Raw genomic sequence first — 15,951 nt, 5'->3', positions numbered from 1 at the left:
CTCTCGCCCGGCTGCCTCAGCCCTTCTGCGTCTCCTTGGCCCTCTTGGAGCTGTGGCCACCAGCACTCGGGCTACTCCGGCTGGAGCGGTGCTGTGAAGCTTGAGTCGGAGTCCTCCCAAGGAGAGCGCGGCGAGGGGGCGGCCAGGGCGGCCAGGGCGGTCCAGAGGTCCTCGGGAGAAGCTGGTGGGCACATCACGGGTTTATCTGCACGGCCGCTCTTTAGGTCCTCACACACAGATAAAGATGACGCGGACAAAGTGAGATTAAAGCAAATAGGATGTTAGGGTCAAACGGCAGAAAAATATCGTGCCGTTGGAGAAAGAAACAAACTCGCAGCCATGATTGGTATCAGCAGTTACTAAATGTGAAGCATGGGTTACTACAGACTGGTTTGTAATTTGAGTATGCGTTTTGTATTGGTTTAACTGATGTTATTACGTGTTAAATCTTTAACTACGGTGCTTGGGTTAGGGACATCTATCAGGGTTGTAAAGTTGTACACGTACCGGGGTAAAGGTAACAGTTTTGTGGGGCCCAAGCTAAAGTAACATCATCCACTTGATCAGGAGAAAGGTAAAAGACCATCAGCCTGCCAGTGAGGGAGCCTGGAGGTGTCCCATACACCCAGCAACGGAAGCGACTTGACTTGATTAAGGAAATCGAAGTCAGACTGATTATCAGCCCCTAAGCAGACACGCTGAGCCCTTACTCCCCGGAGCTCACCGGACAGAGTGAGGTCACATGATTGTGCACGTGACTCACCTGCCTGCTCAGCCACCGCATGCCCCTCCTGGATCCCACAGGACACGTCCAGACAGGAATCAGTCACATGGTCTTGCTCTTCACGGGCACCAAACACAGGAGGCAAAGCAAAACGGGGAAGTAGAACAAAAGGCTAAGCAGAAGATGACCCGAACCCGGCGATGGGGTGCCAGGGTGCATGTGTCGCCAAAGCGAATCGAGCGCTGCATGTCGGAGCGGTGCCGCGAAGCCACGCCAGGGGCCAGGGACCCGAGTGCAATACGTCCTGAACGTGACGCCGTGTCCGCCTCCTCCCTGTGTTAAAGTGCACATGTGTTTCAGGGAGCGCGGGCTCTGCCAGTCCAGGTGAAGAGCATGCTGACGTCAGTGTCTGTGTTTAGATGGGGGGAAGTGGGCCTACTGGGCTGGTGTGGCTCAGCTAGAGCGCTTGCCTGGCACTGTGGGGCACTGCTCCCATTCTCAGCACCACGTAAGAAAAGAAAGAAAGATTGTAAATGTGTCCATTTACAGCAAAAACGTTTTTTAAAAAAGGTAGAGCGATTGCACAAGGCCAGGAAATGCCTGTCACCGTCAAGAGCACCTTGGGGAGGCAGGATCATCACGGGCGAGCGCTAACCGTCAAAGCTTGAGCCGTATCTCCAGCTCTGCGCAGCCTGCCGGCCACGCTGTCAAGGTCCATTGAATTCACTGCACCCAAACCAGCTCCACCAAGCAAGGTATCATGCCAAGCTCTTTTTCTCCAATGATCCTATTTCAAAAACAGGGACATTAAAATGTAATAGATGTTTCTGATAATTTTGAGTGACATCTACACGAGATCTGGGAACTCTATTGGGGAGGCCTGTACTTTGTCACATCAGATGAACTGTGACCTGGTTCACCCACGTGGTGCCATCCCGGACGGCGGCAGCCTCAGTGCGTACAACGGCCCTGCCACTCCTTCACAGTGCCGCTCCCCTTGGTGCGACTAAGGACAGGATCACCAGAGCGGTTGTGGCCAGGGACACAGTAAGAAGAGAGCCGAGCCTGCGGGAAGAGTGGCCGTGAAGGGGGTGCGCTGCAGCCTGACGAGGTGAGAGAGGACACCAGGTTCACTCTAAAGGAAACTCACCCTGCCAGGCCTCAGGAAGGCGGGTCCTCCCACGCAGGAGTCTTTCACAGAAGAGTCCAGTTAGCAAAAACATGTCATGTGAAGTGACCTTGTGTCCACCTCTGAGTGTCCTAGGTCCAAGCAAATGAGGTGCGCATACTGCTGGATGGACTTAGAGGCATCCCACAGTCCAGGTTCCCAGGAGAAAGATTCCTGCAACCTATCTCTGTGCACAGAGATTATCTCGTCATAATGAGGCTTCGCCGGAGCTGGACCTGGCACGAACCAAGAGTAATACCCAGAAGAGGGTTGTTGTGCCCACATAGGTCAAAGCTAGGGGCAGCTTACGTATAGGACCCCGTTTTGTGGAGCTGTTGCTACTAACCCAATAGCAATCGGTACAGCCACTGATACTGCAATCAAAAGACTGATAAAGCCAAACATGTCACATGTCACTTAGCTTTTTTAAACAGCAAGAGCTCACAGCTGCAGTGGTCTGCGGAGCCTCCAATGGGGTGGACTCAACAGGGGGTCTCCAGGCCTTCAGGCAGGTATGATATATCCAGGGGTCTAGTCCTGCCAAAGGGGTGGACATGGTCACTGGGTAAGGACCCTCCCATTTGGGAGTATGGAGCTCCTTACTTGGATTTATAGTTTTTACTAGCACAAGATCCCCTGGAGAGAAGAGAAGGGGCCCCTTGATGACCTCCCCCAGGAAGTTCTTGTCGGGTTTCTGTAAGCATCTGCTGAAACTTGGTCAACTGAGTTACACGGGGTACTAACTGAGAGGTCTCAAAATCTACAAGAAACTCGTCAGACAAACATGGACTCCATACAGGGATGCAAATGGGGTTGGACCCTGTCGTCCAGGGGCATTTCTAAGCCTTATCAGGCTTAGAAGTCTAACCATGGGATTTAGGCAGAAGTCTAACCGTGGGATTTAGTGTCCTGAAGCAGTTTTCTCAAGTGTCTCTTAAGTAGCCATGCCTGAAGATTGAAGTCTCCATGAACAATGAAGATGGAATTTAATCCCACTGCCTGAGAGAGTTTTTGTGTTATTTCTGCAGTAAAAGTAGGTCCCTTATCTCTCTGCAGACTCTGAGGGAGACTGGACTGAGGAATGATCTCCTGAAGGAGAACTTTGATGAGTCCAGTAGCCCTTAGATCTGCAGGGAAGGCTTCTGCCCAGCCAATGAGTGTATCCACCAGAGCTGGTAAATGTTTTGGATCAGCCGCCCAGCCGCAGGGGCAAGTCCAGCTGCCCAGCCACTCCCAGATAACAGCCCACTCTCTGGTGTCCAGAGGGGCGAGGACACTGACCAGCGGGGTTAACCGTGGAGTGGGCTGACTCCACAGCTTTGGACAATCTGGTGGACTGTGTCCTCCAGGCCTTTCCTGAAAACCTGAGAGCATCATATCTTTCAAATGGTCGAGGCGATGGAGAGACTCTAACCCCCCCACTGGATGCTCGGGCAGTAATGGATGCTCTCGGGAGACGCCCGACTGGTCTGTGATCTGGTGGGTGCCCCTGAGCTACAGCTGGGGCCTCTTCCATGGAGCATGGGGACGCTCAGAGGATGGAAGAGAGTTTCCCATGGGACCCTGGAAAGCAGCTGCCGTGGCTGCTACGTCTGCAGCCCAAGCTCCTTCAGCCATCGGGGCCCCTCCCTTGTGACGCCCAGGAACCTGAAGGGGCAGGAGGAGGGCCTCCGGAGGTAAGGCTCCCCCGCCTGCTCTGCGGGAGTGCCGTCCAGTGAGCGGTCCTCGCCCCTCCCACCACCCCCTCCGGGAACGTGCAGTGGGAGAAAGGCACATGTAGAGTCGGCACACACAGTGACCCTCTTGACTTTAGAAAGCTCTAGAGCCGGGCGAGGGTGACTGTTCTGCCCGCTGGGCACTGGTGTTAGCAGGAAGTGGCCCATCTCAGGTCCAAACGCCCCCGGCATTTCCCTAAGGGGAAATAACCCTGAGCAGCAGATTTCCTGGCAACTCTGGGATCATATCATAGGCGAAGTTCGTCCCTGGATGAGGAGGACGGGGTTCCAGCCATTTTCAGTTGGGGTGTAAGGGGGAAGCAGTCTTAGCCCCACTATTCCTGAGCTGGGGCTGAGGGGGTTTCCTGGGAAAGGTCCCTTTTCAATAAGTTTTTCTGTTCACTCCAGTTACCCTCCTGTTCACAGCGAAGGTCTAATTGCTGAATAGGACTGTAGTTAGGTCTGTCTGTTTTAGTCAGCTTTTTCACGACTGTGACTACCTTTCCCAACCAGCACAACTGTGGAGGAGGAAGTGTTTAATTGAGGGCTCACGGTTTCAGAGGTCTTAGTCCATAGAAGGCTGGCTCCATTCCTTGGGGCTCCAGTGAGGCAGGACATCATGGCGGGAGAGAGTGGCAAAGGGGATCCAAGGAAAAACTGAAGTCGATGTGCAGATACAGGGGCACCAATGAACGACAGTGAGGGGCCTGTGGACAGGGGAGGTGAGGACAGGAGGAAGTCCAGAGGCCCTAAAAGGAACAACCAACCCCCATGGACTCCCGGCTCCAGAGCCCCTTCTTTTCAGTCTGCCTCACTTTTGCAGAAAACCTGTTGCTCACTCTCTACCCCAGCCCAGAGAGGGAGGGAGGTGTGCAGGCAGGGCAGTGCTGCCCAGCGCCCAGTTGTACCAGCTTCTGCGGCCACCTGGGGTCCTGGGCTGCAGCTGCTCACATACCTATACCTGCCTGGCTGGTTTCAGACGAGGGTCTGCTAGCCACTCTTTGGGTTGCCTCGCAGTGCCACAAACCCACCCAGTGTTGGGGACATCTCAGGCAAACACAGTGGAAGAGACAGGCCCTTGCACAGGGCAGCTGGCTTTCCATGAATCCCCACAGTGGTGACCCGGCCACTCACAGCACAGGCACAGGTGGCCAGGCAGAGGCTGGATTCCAGGACAGAGTGAGTGGGAAGTCACACCTGTACGGCTCTGGTCTAGGCAGGGGACCTGGCATTTGGCTGCACTTAGGGGGTAGGGTTGCTGGATCTAGTAAATAAAATACAGGACGTCCTTGTACCAAACAGGAAGTGCGCTAAGTGGAAAATGTCTGCAGACATTGCTAAACATCGTCCAGAGGAAAGGGAGGCGCAAATGGCCCCCTGTGCAGAACCCCCCGACCCGGTCATGGTCGAATCCTTCTTTTATTTGCAACAGAGGGAGCAGATTCTGTGGTCAACCACAGCTGGCTTACAAAGAAGGAGCCTTCTTAGGCAATGGCACATTTTGTTCATCTCTGACCAATGTAACAAAAATCTTCTTGAAAAAAAAAGAACACGGTCAGAAGACTTGCACTTCCCAATTTCAAAACTAACCACAAAGCTGCAGCAATGGGGTGAGTGTGGTGCCAGAATAGACAGACATACGGGTCCCTGGAACAGCACCCGGAGCCCAGCAGCAAGTCCTCACCGGATCTTCAACGAGGTGTCAAAGTGAGTCAGCAGGGAAAAGAGTCGCCTCCATCAAGGGTGCTGACGCCGGCGGCAGTGCTCGCGATGGGGGCCGGAGCCTGCCCCGCACGGCGCACGGAAGGCGGCTCAGCACGTGTGGGCACTGTGTCCGCCACCATCACAGTGCCCTCGGAGGACAGGCACAGGAGCACAGGAGGAGCGACGGAGGGCAACATGCACAGAGAAGACTCAAAGTCGAGGGCGTTGGCCCCTCACAGGCGAGCACAGAGACCACCCTCGGAGTGAGGGAGACCCTGCAGACCGTGTACGTGACCGAGGGCTGGTGCCCACCCCTCCGTGACACAGGACACCCAAGGTTTCTAGTAGGCAAGTGGTCTGGACAGACTTTCCTCCAAAGAGGATAGACAGGCGGCCAACAAGCCCATGGAAACCTGCTCCACAGCCTCCGCCAGCAGGGAGAGGGAGAGGGCACCATGTGCTGATCGCCGACAGACGCAGTGGACTCCGTGGCGGGAAAGGGGATGTGGCCTCTTGAAAAGCCATGGAATGGGCAGATGGCAAAGCCCACCAGAACCTCTTCACAGAGAGATGGATTCCGGGACCGTAGCTCTAAGTGCCACAGGTTTCTCCAAAAATCTTTAAAGAGACTTTGGGGGCTTCCGGAGGAGTGTCTGTCGGCTTCTCTGGGCTCTGTGGCGGCTCGCGCCACTCCGCCGTCCACTCCGGCCCGTCTCCCCATCCTCCTCGGTGGGTCTGATCTCTCGCTGCCTCTCTTAGAGGAACACTTGCTCTGGCATTCAGTGCCCAGCGGGCAGCAGGTGCAATCTCCTCTCAAAATCCCTAACCTGATCAGTCCTGCAGAAGGGCGCAGGCCAGCCCGCTCGTGCTGGTGTCACCCGCGGTCAGGGAAATGTGCAGGAAATGCGAACGGTATCACAATGTGCCGTCTCCACACGCTCACCAGGTGGCTGGACCGCGAAGGGCAGCCCTGGCTGGCGGCACTCAGGACCAGCCCGAGCACTTGTGCACGGCTCTGGGAATACAGAGCAATCTGCAGGGTTCCCCTGTGACACTGGCTGGCAGGACAGTGGACACCGAGGCCCGGAAGCTCGGGCCCTCCAGGCGCGGTGCTGAAGCCGAGCTGCCAGCCCCTGACAGAGCCCCCTCTGCAGGCGCGGCTACATTCGCTGTCTGAGCCATGGAGGCTGGTGACGGTTCCCACCCAGGAATGCAGCCCGGGGAGACTGCAAGGCGTCTGGAGAGGGCCACAGAGGCCTCAGCTTCCGTCTTCCCTGTCTGAATACTTATTTTCAGCACCCTGGGCCCCGGGCGAGAAGTCTGACTGCCCACAGGCACCAGCTGCCCGGAAGCCTGGCCAGGCGGAGCAGCTGTGGGAAGGGGGCCTGGAGTGGCTTCCCAGGCTGGCCCCGCCTGCATGCACTCCCTGACCAGACATCAGAGCTGTGAGTGGAGAAGTCTCCGCGACCCTCGGCTCTCCAAATGCCCACGGCCGTCTTTCCCACCTGAGACCTCAGGCGAGGTGGGGCAAGGACGGGCCCACCTGCCCAAATTCCTCACCCACAACCTCACGAGTATATAGGATGCTTGTCGTTTGAGGCCAAGGGGTCTGGGCACTCCGTCCTGCAGCAGGCAGCTAGGAGAGCACCCCAGAGAAACATTGCTCACACCACCGGATGGGCCCTCACCTCCTGCAGTCTTTCCTCCCCGTGAGCAGAACGCCCAGCAGGAGCGACCAGAGGGAAAGTTGATTTGGGCTCAATTTTCAGAGGTCTTGGTCTATGGATGGCCGGCTCTGTGGCTCTGGGCCATGCGAGGCAGCACCTCAAGGCGGAAGGACCCTGCGGAGGACGGCTGCTCAGCTCATGGCGGGGGGCAGGCCCGAGAAGCAGAGAGCACGGGAAAGGGGCCACAGGAAGAGCGCCCTTCGGGGCACACCCCAGACTCTCCTCCAGCCACGCCCGCCTGCCTACCGTCACCACCCAGCCACGTGAACTAGGATGGACTGGTGGGGCCACGGCTCTCGCCCTGGAACCAGTGAAGCCCTGAGTATTCCTGCACTGACGGGAACTTTCCGGAGACACCTCGTACCCAACCCCAACACTCCACCCCGGCCCCTGGGCGCTGATGTCCACGTCACAATGCAGATCCACTCGACCCGTCCCCAGGAGTCCCAGACTCCCCAGCTTCAGCATCGCCCAAGTCAAAGTCTCCTCTGAGGCAGACTCTTGCTGTGAGCCCTGTAAAGTCAAAAGCTAGTGACTCGGGGCTGGGGAGATAGCTCAGTTGGTAGAGTGCTCGCCTTGTAAGCACAAGACCCTGGGTTCAATCCCCAGCACCCAAAAAAAAAAAAAGCTAGTGACTCGTGCCCAGCATGCAGTGGCACAGAGGAACGTGCCCAGTCCAAAGGGGGGCTGGGCATAGGAAGACCCAGGGCCGCGGCCAGGCGGTGCTCTCAGAGGGCCTGGGCGGCCACCCTGGCCCTGCCGGTTGCAGTGCACATGGCTTCTCTCCTAGCCTGGCTCGCTCTCTGCAGCCAGCAGCTTTTCTCCGCAGACGGCCACCTTACTGGCCTCTCTCAACTCCTGGTGTCTCCAATCCAGCTTTGGTTTCTTCCTTTTGGGGGCAGCCTGCAGGGACTCCCAGCTGGGCGCTGTGCCGGCAGAGAAGTCGTCTGGGTTCCAAAGGAAACACAAACTCAGGGGCCTATTCAGTTCAGGGGGACCGTCCAGCCAAGCACACCCAAGCCTGGCCCTCCGGCCTGGGGCAGGCAAGCGCCCTCACACCACCCAGGCCTGTACCAGCTGGAGGCCCCGTGCGCACCACGCAGCCACTGTGGAAGCAGACCTTCCTCTGCCCCCGAGGACAGGGGAAAGGCCACAGCCTAGGGAGGGGACCCATGCCTCCGAGGACAGGGGCAGGCGTTCTTCCCAGAGGGGAGATCTTGGGCTGCAGTTTGCTGGCAGGCCTCTGGAAAGTGAAGCGCTGCAGCTGGACCTGGGGGGAGGAGCTGCTTGCCGTCCAGACTTCCACCTTGACACAGTCCCTGGACGGGAATGCAGACTGTCCCCCAGAGGCTGAGTGTGCCAGCCTGTAGGGAGGGAGTGCAGGTGGGCATTTGGGGCCGAGAAGAAGTGGATAGAGGCGGCGAGCTGCCTCCTGAGAGCCCGGCCTCCAGCTCCCCTGGCAGGGCCGTCGACGGGACACTCGACCCTGAGGAAGGAATCATCTCTCCCTCAGACCATGGTTATTTTGAGTTTCTGTCACATGTTGGTAACTTGGCTCGAAGGGTACACTCTAAACTGTCAGATGCAGAGAGCCGCCAAGTCAGGTGCCACAGAAGCAAGAGGAAATTTGTGTCTAGACCTCATGGTAAAATCACAGGACCCCAGAGACAAAGAGATCCTAAGGGCAGAGAGAACAGAAGGACAAACTGGTAGCTGACTTCTCCACTAAAAGTCAGCAATAGCCATGATTCGAACAAGTGATTCTGCACCTGCACAGACTCTCCACCATCCATTTAGGGAAACTCGAGGCAGGGGGCAGGAAGGACAGTAGAATGAATAGGGCCTTATCTCCCTATGTGCACACATGATTTCACGACCGGTGTGATCGTAGGTCACATACTGCCAGATGAACAAGAGGTCATTGTCCATTCATGTGCGGTGCATTCTACTCACATACTCAATCAGAACAAATTAAAAAATGTAAGAGAGAAAAAAGAGAACTCAAGATCCTTCCACAAGTCTGACAGACTGGTACGCAAAGCCTAAACGAAGTTCCAGAACCAGCTTTTCTGTAGAGCAAGGGCGTCCCCCGCACTCAGAACCCACGTGTCGCCCTCTGGCCTGGCTAGCTCATGCCCGCAGTGGCGCCGTTCACCTGGGACAGAGAAGAGGCTTCCACGGCTGGTCTGTAAGGTGAGCAGGCTCCTACGCGGGTGGGAGAAGAGGCCCCTCTGGGAGAGAACCAGACACAGAGCCAGCGCTCTCCCATGGAGAGATGTCCCATGCCCCTGCCCAGCGCAGCACCATGCTGCCAAAACCAACGCCAGCCACAAGGCCTGTGGGCACCAGGTCCAGGCTGCGCCAGCCTCGGGCGATGCTTTCCCTTCCTTGGATTCCAAACCAGCCTTGCCACTCATGCCACCTCATGTGCCTGGGGCCCAGTGACAGCAGGGACAGAAAGGCCGCAGCAAAACCTCCACCCGTAGCGAAGGTGGTGAGGAGACAGAGGCGGACGCACCTCGCTGTGCAGGTGGGAGGCAGGGCCGCCGGGCAGCCCACCCTGCTTGCTAATCACAGGAAGATCCCTCATGGGGACCAGCGATGTGAATCAAGGAGTCTGATTACCATGTGGGTGGGATGCGCTTGTGCTGGGTTCCCCCGCGCAGAGTGCAGGGTTGACGGTCCCCAGGCAGAGGGCAGGTTGACATTTCCCAGTTGCTATGGCGATGCCAGCCCTTGATCTCTCTGGGAAAACATCTATCAGGGGTTTTGTTTTTGCTTTTTTTTCCTTTCATACCTGGTCACTCAACCATTAAGCCACCTCCCCAACCCTATTTTGTGTTTTATTTAGAGACAGGTACTCACTGAGTTGCTTAGTGCCCCACCATTGCTGAGGCTGGCTTTGAACTTGCGATCCTCCTGCCTCAGCCTCCCAAGGCACTGGGATTACAGGCACATGCCGCTGGGCCTGGCCAGAGATGTCAGTTTTACCCTTGAATTGCAGGCACCGGCTCCCAGGAGGGAGGATTCCGAGGTTACTATAGTCCTCCGTGTGTGACCTTCGACCTGCCTGCTCTCCAGAGGCTCCCACAGATGACCTTGGAGGATGTGACCTGCATGAGGAACCTGTGGAGCCAGCCCTGTCACTGTTCCTCCCTCAGAAGCAGCACCCGCCGGCCCCACCTGGTCTCTGTGTTCCTGTTTGTCTTTTCTCAGTCCCCACTGCCCCTCACTTTTTCTGAGTTAACGGCCACCAGATGCAGGCGGTCACTCGGGGCGGGGGGAGGGGCGTAGCACAGCCTGCCCCGGCCTCCTCGGATGGCCGCTGCTCTGCAGGGCAGGAGGCGAGGGTGGTCACCGAGCTTGTGTGCGGAGCCTGTGGTTGTCTGGGGACACCTTCTTCTCCTCCTAGGGCCGCTGTTCTGTTTGGTTTTCACACATTTTGTTAAGTGGTGACTGACTGCAAAGGGCTATGCCTGGCCAAAGTCCTTGAACTGGACTTGCCCGTGGGGTCTGACTCAGCAACGAGCACTGCCCCTTCGGCCTTGTGCACAGGCAGAGGGCTCCCTCTGAGCAGGGGCAGAGCTCTGGAGTCCCCTTGTAGAGCCCCGGCCGGAGGTGGGAGGTGGGCGCTGGCCCACAGCTGGAGGACACGTCTCAGGCTGTCTGGGAGGCGGAGGTGCAGAGCAGGGCCGCCTGCTCTGATCTAGGGTGACCAGTGACCGTTTCCAGCAGAGGCCTGGCGCCTGCAAACAGACATCAGAACTGGCGCGGGGCCTGGGCGTTGGGGGGGCAGGAGGGGAGGCGGTACCACTCTGAGCTGTTTCCCCCGCTGGACAGAGGTGCTGACCCACCCGGGAGGGGACACAAGATCAGGCTGGCTCTTGCAGACAGGGAGGACTCGGGCGGGGTTCCACACAGCTCTGGCTGGTCGGAGGCTGGCCAGCTGCCTGCTGTCTAGAAGATTCTATTCAGACCTCCTCGTGCTGGACCCCAGGACCCCAGGAGAACCCCCGGGAAGCGGAGAGAAGTGGAAGGCCCCAGCCCGGAAGCAAGCCCCAGGCGAGCCGTATTCCTCAGGCCGCTGCCTGCCCCAGTTTAACCCTGGGGGGGACACCGTCTCCAGGGGGCCCAGCTTCCTCACTGCCTCCACCCCATCTTCCAAAATGAAGATCCTCAAACTGCCCTTCAGGGCCCACCCACGCCCGGGCCACAGAGTGTCCTCTCCCCGAGGCTGGGTAAAGCATGGCCCATCCTCTGCCCAGAGCCTCCCCCACCCCGCCCGTGCCAGCTGCTCCCGCGGGGACGGTGACCCCAGGGCCAGCCCGGTGGCCTTGCCTGTTCCCACGCCTCTGTAACGCTGTCCTTCCTTTTTCCTCCAGGGACCTGCCCCTTCCCTCATCAGAATCCACGACTGCCAATCAGCGTCCAGGCCTGGCAACCCAGGAGAGAAGAGAGGCCAAGGCTGGCCAGTCTGGCACGGCCCTGGCCACCACGGTTGCTTGGGGTGAGCACAAGACCCACGGCCTCCCTCTCCTCTCCGGCGAGGGCAGCCGAAGGCGAGAGGCCAGCGCCACTCTCCCTGTCCAGGCAGTAAGCCCACAGAGGTCCTGGAAGGGCTGGGCTAGGCTGGCCCACTCACAGGCCACATGTCTTGTGAGTTCGCCCCAGGGACGGGCTGGTGTCATGGGGACACTGCCTGAGTCTGCCTCCCCGCCCACACCTGTGGCTGTCAGTCTGAGATGTCACCTGACTCCAGCCATCGCCGGCTCCCCGCGGGCCTCCTTTGGGGTTGTGTTGCTTCATGCCTGCCCCAAAAGTGACCTGCCCTTGGTCTTGACTGAGTCTTTCAACTCGCGCTTCCTCCAGATATGAATCTGCCCCAACTGGAGAGAGGACTCTGTCTTATCTCTTCCCTTCCTCTCTCTCTTTTTTGGTACCGGGGATTGAATGCAGGGGCACTTAACCACTGAGCCACACCGCTAGTCTATTTTACATTTTATTTAGAGACACAGGCTTGCTGAGTTGCTTAAGGCCTCGCTGTTGCTGAGGCTGGCTTTGAACAGTCAGTCCTCCTGCCTCAGCCTCTGAAGCTGCTGGGATTATCACACCGCGCCCGGCTCCTTTCTCTTGAAACACCTTGCTGTGCTGAGAGCTGAGAACCCAGGGTTGAAGGAAAGAAAGAACCACAGGCGAGGGAGTGGAGACCCTCTGGGATCCTCCACGCCCTGTTGGGCTCCGCAGGCGGCTGTGTGGAGTTGGTTCTGACCCTCTGATGTGTGCCCCAGGGCCTTGGACTCCAGGGCGCCGTGTCTGATAGCTACGTTAGGACCAGGGCCCCACCTGCCTTAGAGGGCCGTCCACCAACAGGTTCTCACTGGTTCTCTGCCGTGTCTCCAGCTGGGAAGCAAAAGACAGCCCCCAGCTGGAGCAAGCTGTGGTCTAGAGAGGCAAGAGGGCAAGGAAGTCCAGCCACGTGGGGGAGCCCAGACCCCAGGGTCCCTGGGAAAGCGGTGGGTGGATTTTGTGGCAGGGATGGCTAGGGGGACTTCCACGAGGGCTCACGCTCACATCCTGGGGACCCGAGGTCCTTGAGCATGAGGCCATGTTACGGTCTCCTCGTGTCCCAGCTCACAAGGCCTGTCCTGTGGCTGGGTTTGGGTACTGCTGGCCACGGGCAGGCCTGACTCCTCGGTGCCAAAAGCTCACAAGGAGAGGACGCCAGCGTCCTGCCCGGGAGCAGGCGCACCTTGCAGGACCCCTTGCTGGTGATTGGCTGGAGCTGCCCAGGGTTCCCTGGGGTCAGAAAAATCCCAAGCTCTTTCGATGGGTCTATGCCACACCGACAGGGCGCAGTTGCTGGGGCAGCAGACTCTCAGTCCTAACAGGGATCAGACCAGGCTTGGAATCAGACACAGGGAAGGGGAAGAAGCTCCGGGCCAGGCGGGGCGCCTGGGAAGGACTTCGTGACTGGGGGCGCCCTCTACAGACGCCATCTTTTTGTGATTCCAAGTAGCCCCAGAGGCCTCTTCCCTGAGCACGATCATCCTCCCTCTCCTCAGAAGGGACAGACGGGTTTTCTGGAGTTCTCCCAGCTCCTAGGAGGCGGGGCCCAGCCTGGCCTGCTGTCCTCCTGATACCGCCGTTTACCGGTGCCGAGTTCTGCTCCTTCTAATGTTGAAGATTGAACACTAGAGAAGCAGCCAAGGCAAGCATATTAAGCAGGTTTTATTTAAAGCTAATAATACAGAGTTCTCCCGGCAGGGAGAAGGGGGCCATGGCTGATGTTCTGAAGTCCCAAGAAGTGAGCGCACCCTACATTTTTTATAGGTTAAATTCTCTTTTGTTCTCCAGTTCTCTCCCCCTTATCTCTCTTTCCTGCCTACTGACTAGGCCTGGTTTTGCATTAAGTGAGAAGCCATGGGCAGGGGGAGGGCCAGGGTGATTCAGGCAGGCAAGGGCCCAGGGGGCATTAATTAGCAGCTTCTTGCTTGCAGTTCTTGATAAAGGCAGGTAAACTTGGTAATCAATGGGCTCCGGAGATCCTTGACATTCCATTCTTCCAGGGGCAGTCTCCAACTTCCAGAGGCAGATGATTTTATGGCCTCCATTTCCTCGATTTGACCCGATCCCCTATTTCTACACTAACTACCTGTTCCCAATTCTGGCTTCATTCCCCCCTCTAATCTTAGGAACTCCATGCTGCTGGGGAAGGAGGTCGATGACCGCTCTGACTTCTTCGAGCTGGAAGTGGGTGGCGTGGGGCAAGCAGCTTGGAGTTCCTTTTCTAAAAATCGGGTCAATCGAGGGGTCCCAGGAAGAAGCCTGGTTGGGGAAGAGCAGGTTGTAAAGTCATCTGGGGGTGGGTGCTTCAATGAGAGAAGAACAAAAAGACATGAGTACTGAAATGAGATTAGTACAAAGTAAATGTTGCAGCATCTGAAACATGCCACTGAGTATCATGAAAATGACAGAAGTCAATCTCTCACCAGGAGGTGGAAGAACTGAGAAATTGTTCCCATAACTAGGCCTAGCAAAGGCTGGAGAGGACAAGGCCTTTATTTGGGGACTTTAACATTGTCCAGATTATCAGGAATGTAAACACAACATTTAACTCTTAATGTCATTGATGTCCCCAGAAAATATAGTTAAGCTACTTAATGTCACCTGATTTTGTAAAATATCCCTTTATTGGTATAACCTGTGTTTAGTAGAGATCTCTATACTTCTGTTACTTAGGGCTAGATAATCATACCTGTGTAGCTTAGGAAGGTCTTAAACTGACTAAAACTTCTGACTCTGGCGGTTTCTCTTGATAGTTATCAGGCACATTTGCTGAAGAATCTTTCATTTGTAGCTTCCAGTCTTTATTCTAGTGGGCTAGTACAAGTGTACATCTTAAGTTACATTTAACTATTATTTCCTTTAAATGCCCAAGAATGGCTATATTTTGGTTTTAACTGTTTTGCTGGGTATCTAAGATCAAGCTGGTCAAATTGACCTGGTTCCTGTCTTGTTGAAGAGTCAGCTGAGTTCCCACCGGGGTCACTCATACAGAACTTAAGAGCGGCTTCCTGGTTCCACCAGTGACTTTGGTTAGGCAGGGTCTCTTGATGAGGTGACTTCCTTTAGAAGCATCAAGGGATGTTTCCCCTTTTCCATGACCCTCCTCTGCAGCAGATGCACTGGGTGATTTTTCATCCTCTAGTCTCAACAATCTCCTTGATCAGGAGGTTGTGTGACCCAGAGTTGCAATGCTCCTTAGAGAAGTTCTCTTATTCCCTGGGTTCAGGCTGACATTGAGAGCAAGACCCAAATATGGACTTTTCTTGACCTCTGTATTAACTCCAATCTCTAAGTTTGATCTTAATTATCCAGCAAGCCAGTCTCATCAGTCATAAAGTAAGAGTACTGGGCTTCAACTTCAGTGTCTATAACTTTACAGTTATTTACCCTTTTATCTAACTGGAGTCTGTATTAGTACTAGAAGTTACCACTATCTGTTCTATAGGTGATGGCTTATTATCACAAGTTACCTAGGTTGTGTGTTCCTGAAGCAGCTACTTCTGCAAAACATCAACAGGTAACAGTTTTACTAAATGAAATTAGCAAGAGTAAAAATATATCTTGTTTGTATAATAGCTATCTTGAGTTTTGACTGAGGACCACATTATATCCCCTATTTGAGATCACAGTACTTTTACAACAAAAACCAATCTTTTGACTATAACTTTAAATAAGCTGAAGTCTGGCTTATTTTGGAGCTATTCTACACACAGTGAGGTGGGAGGCAGAGCCTTATCTCAGGTAAGGCGTGGCTCTTTACAGATCTTAAGTGTTCTAATTCTGATGTTGATCTTTCCTTCTTTCTTAAATGTCATTTTAATAAGTTTATATATATTGTTTCCTGAGTCTATATGAACACTAGTTAAAACAATTTAACATTATATCTAAAACATGAATTAAAGAAGGCCTGAGAGAGCTTTTAACTTTCCTTTTGTGAGATAAAGTGGCAAAATGTTTTCATGTTTCATAATATTAACCTTTAAACAAGTCAGACTCTAATGTTTAGAAATACATTTACATTTGAAATTCTTTATCTCAGTGTAAAAAGTAACAAATTTTACACATACCCTATTGATATCAGGTCCTATAATAGAACATTAAATGATAGAAATTAATTCCCAATAAAATTTACTCTTTATAAGTTTAAAATTACCATTACAGACAAGTTTAATCTGGAGAATAGCAGCTTTATAAAATTCCCTGCTTTAAAAACTTGTGTACCTGAAAAATATGAACACATTTAATATACAACTAGTGACCATTTCACAATTACCTTGACATTTTTATCTTACCAAATTTAGTTTTTAAAGAAAAATGTAGACTCTGTAACATAGTACAATACTCTAT

At 54.8% G+C, this 15,951-nt stretch overlaps 1 long non-coding RNA gene across 2 annotated transcripts; it reads right to left on the bottom strand.

The window, feature by feature from the left end:
• Positions 1–80: 80 nt before the first annotated feature.
• On the bottom strand, positions 81–10,575 carry LOC306644382. 2 transcript variants are annotated; one of them, XR_013759363.1, is made up of 5 exons: positions 10,272–10,575; positions 9,924–10,164; positions 1,380–2,429; positions 764–841; positions 81–227 (listed from the first exon to the last, which is right to left on the bottom strand). It is a non-coding gene; the product is annotated as an uncharacterized lncRNA (long non-coding RNA). The 2 variants fall into 2 exon arrangements; XR_013759364.1 differs by having other exon boundaries at positions 9,924–10,151.
• Positions 10,576–15,951: the final 5,376 nt, after the last annotated feature.

Source organism: Sciurus vulgaris (genome assembly GCF_902686455.1).
Source record: "Sciurus vulgaris genome assembly, chromosome: 14".
NCBI classification, from domain to species: Eukaryota; Metazoa; Chordata; class Mammalia; order Rodentia; family Sciuridae; genus Sciurus; species Sciurus vulgaris.
Note: the sequence above shows the minus strand (reverse complement) of the source record. Positions and strands in the feature narration are given on the sequence as shown.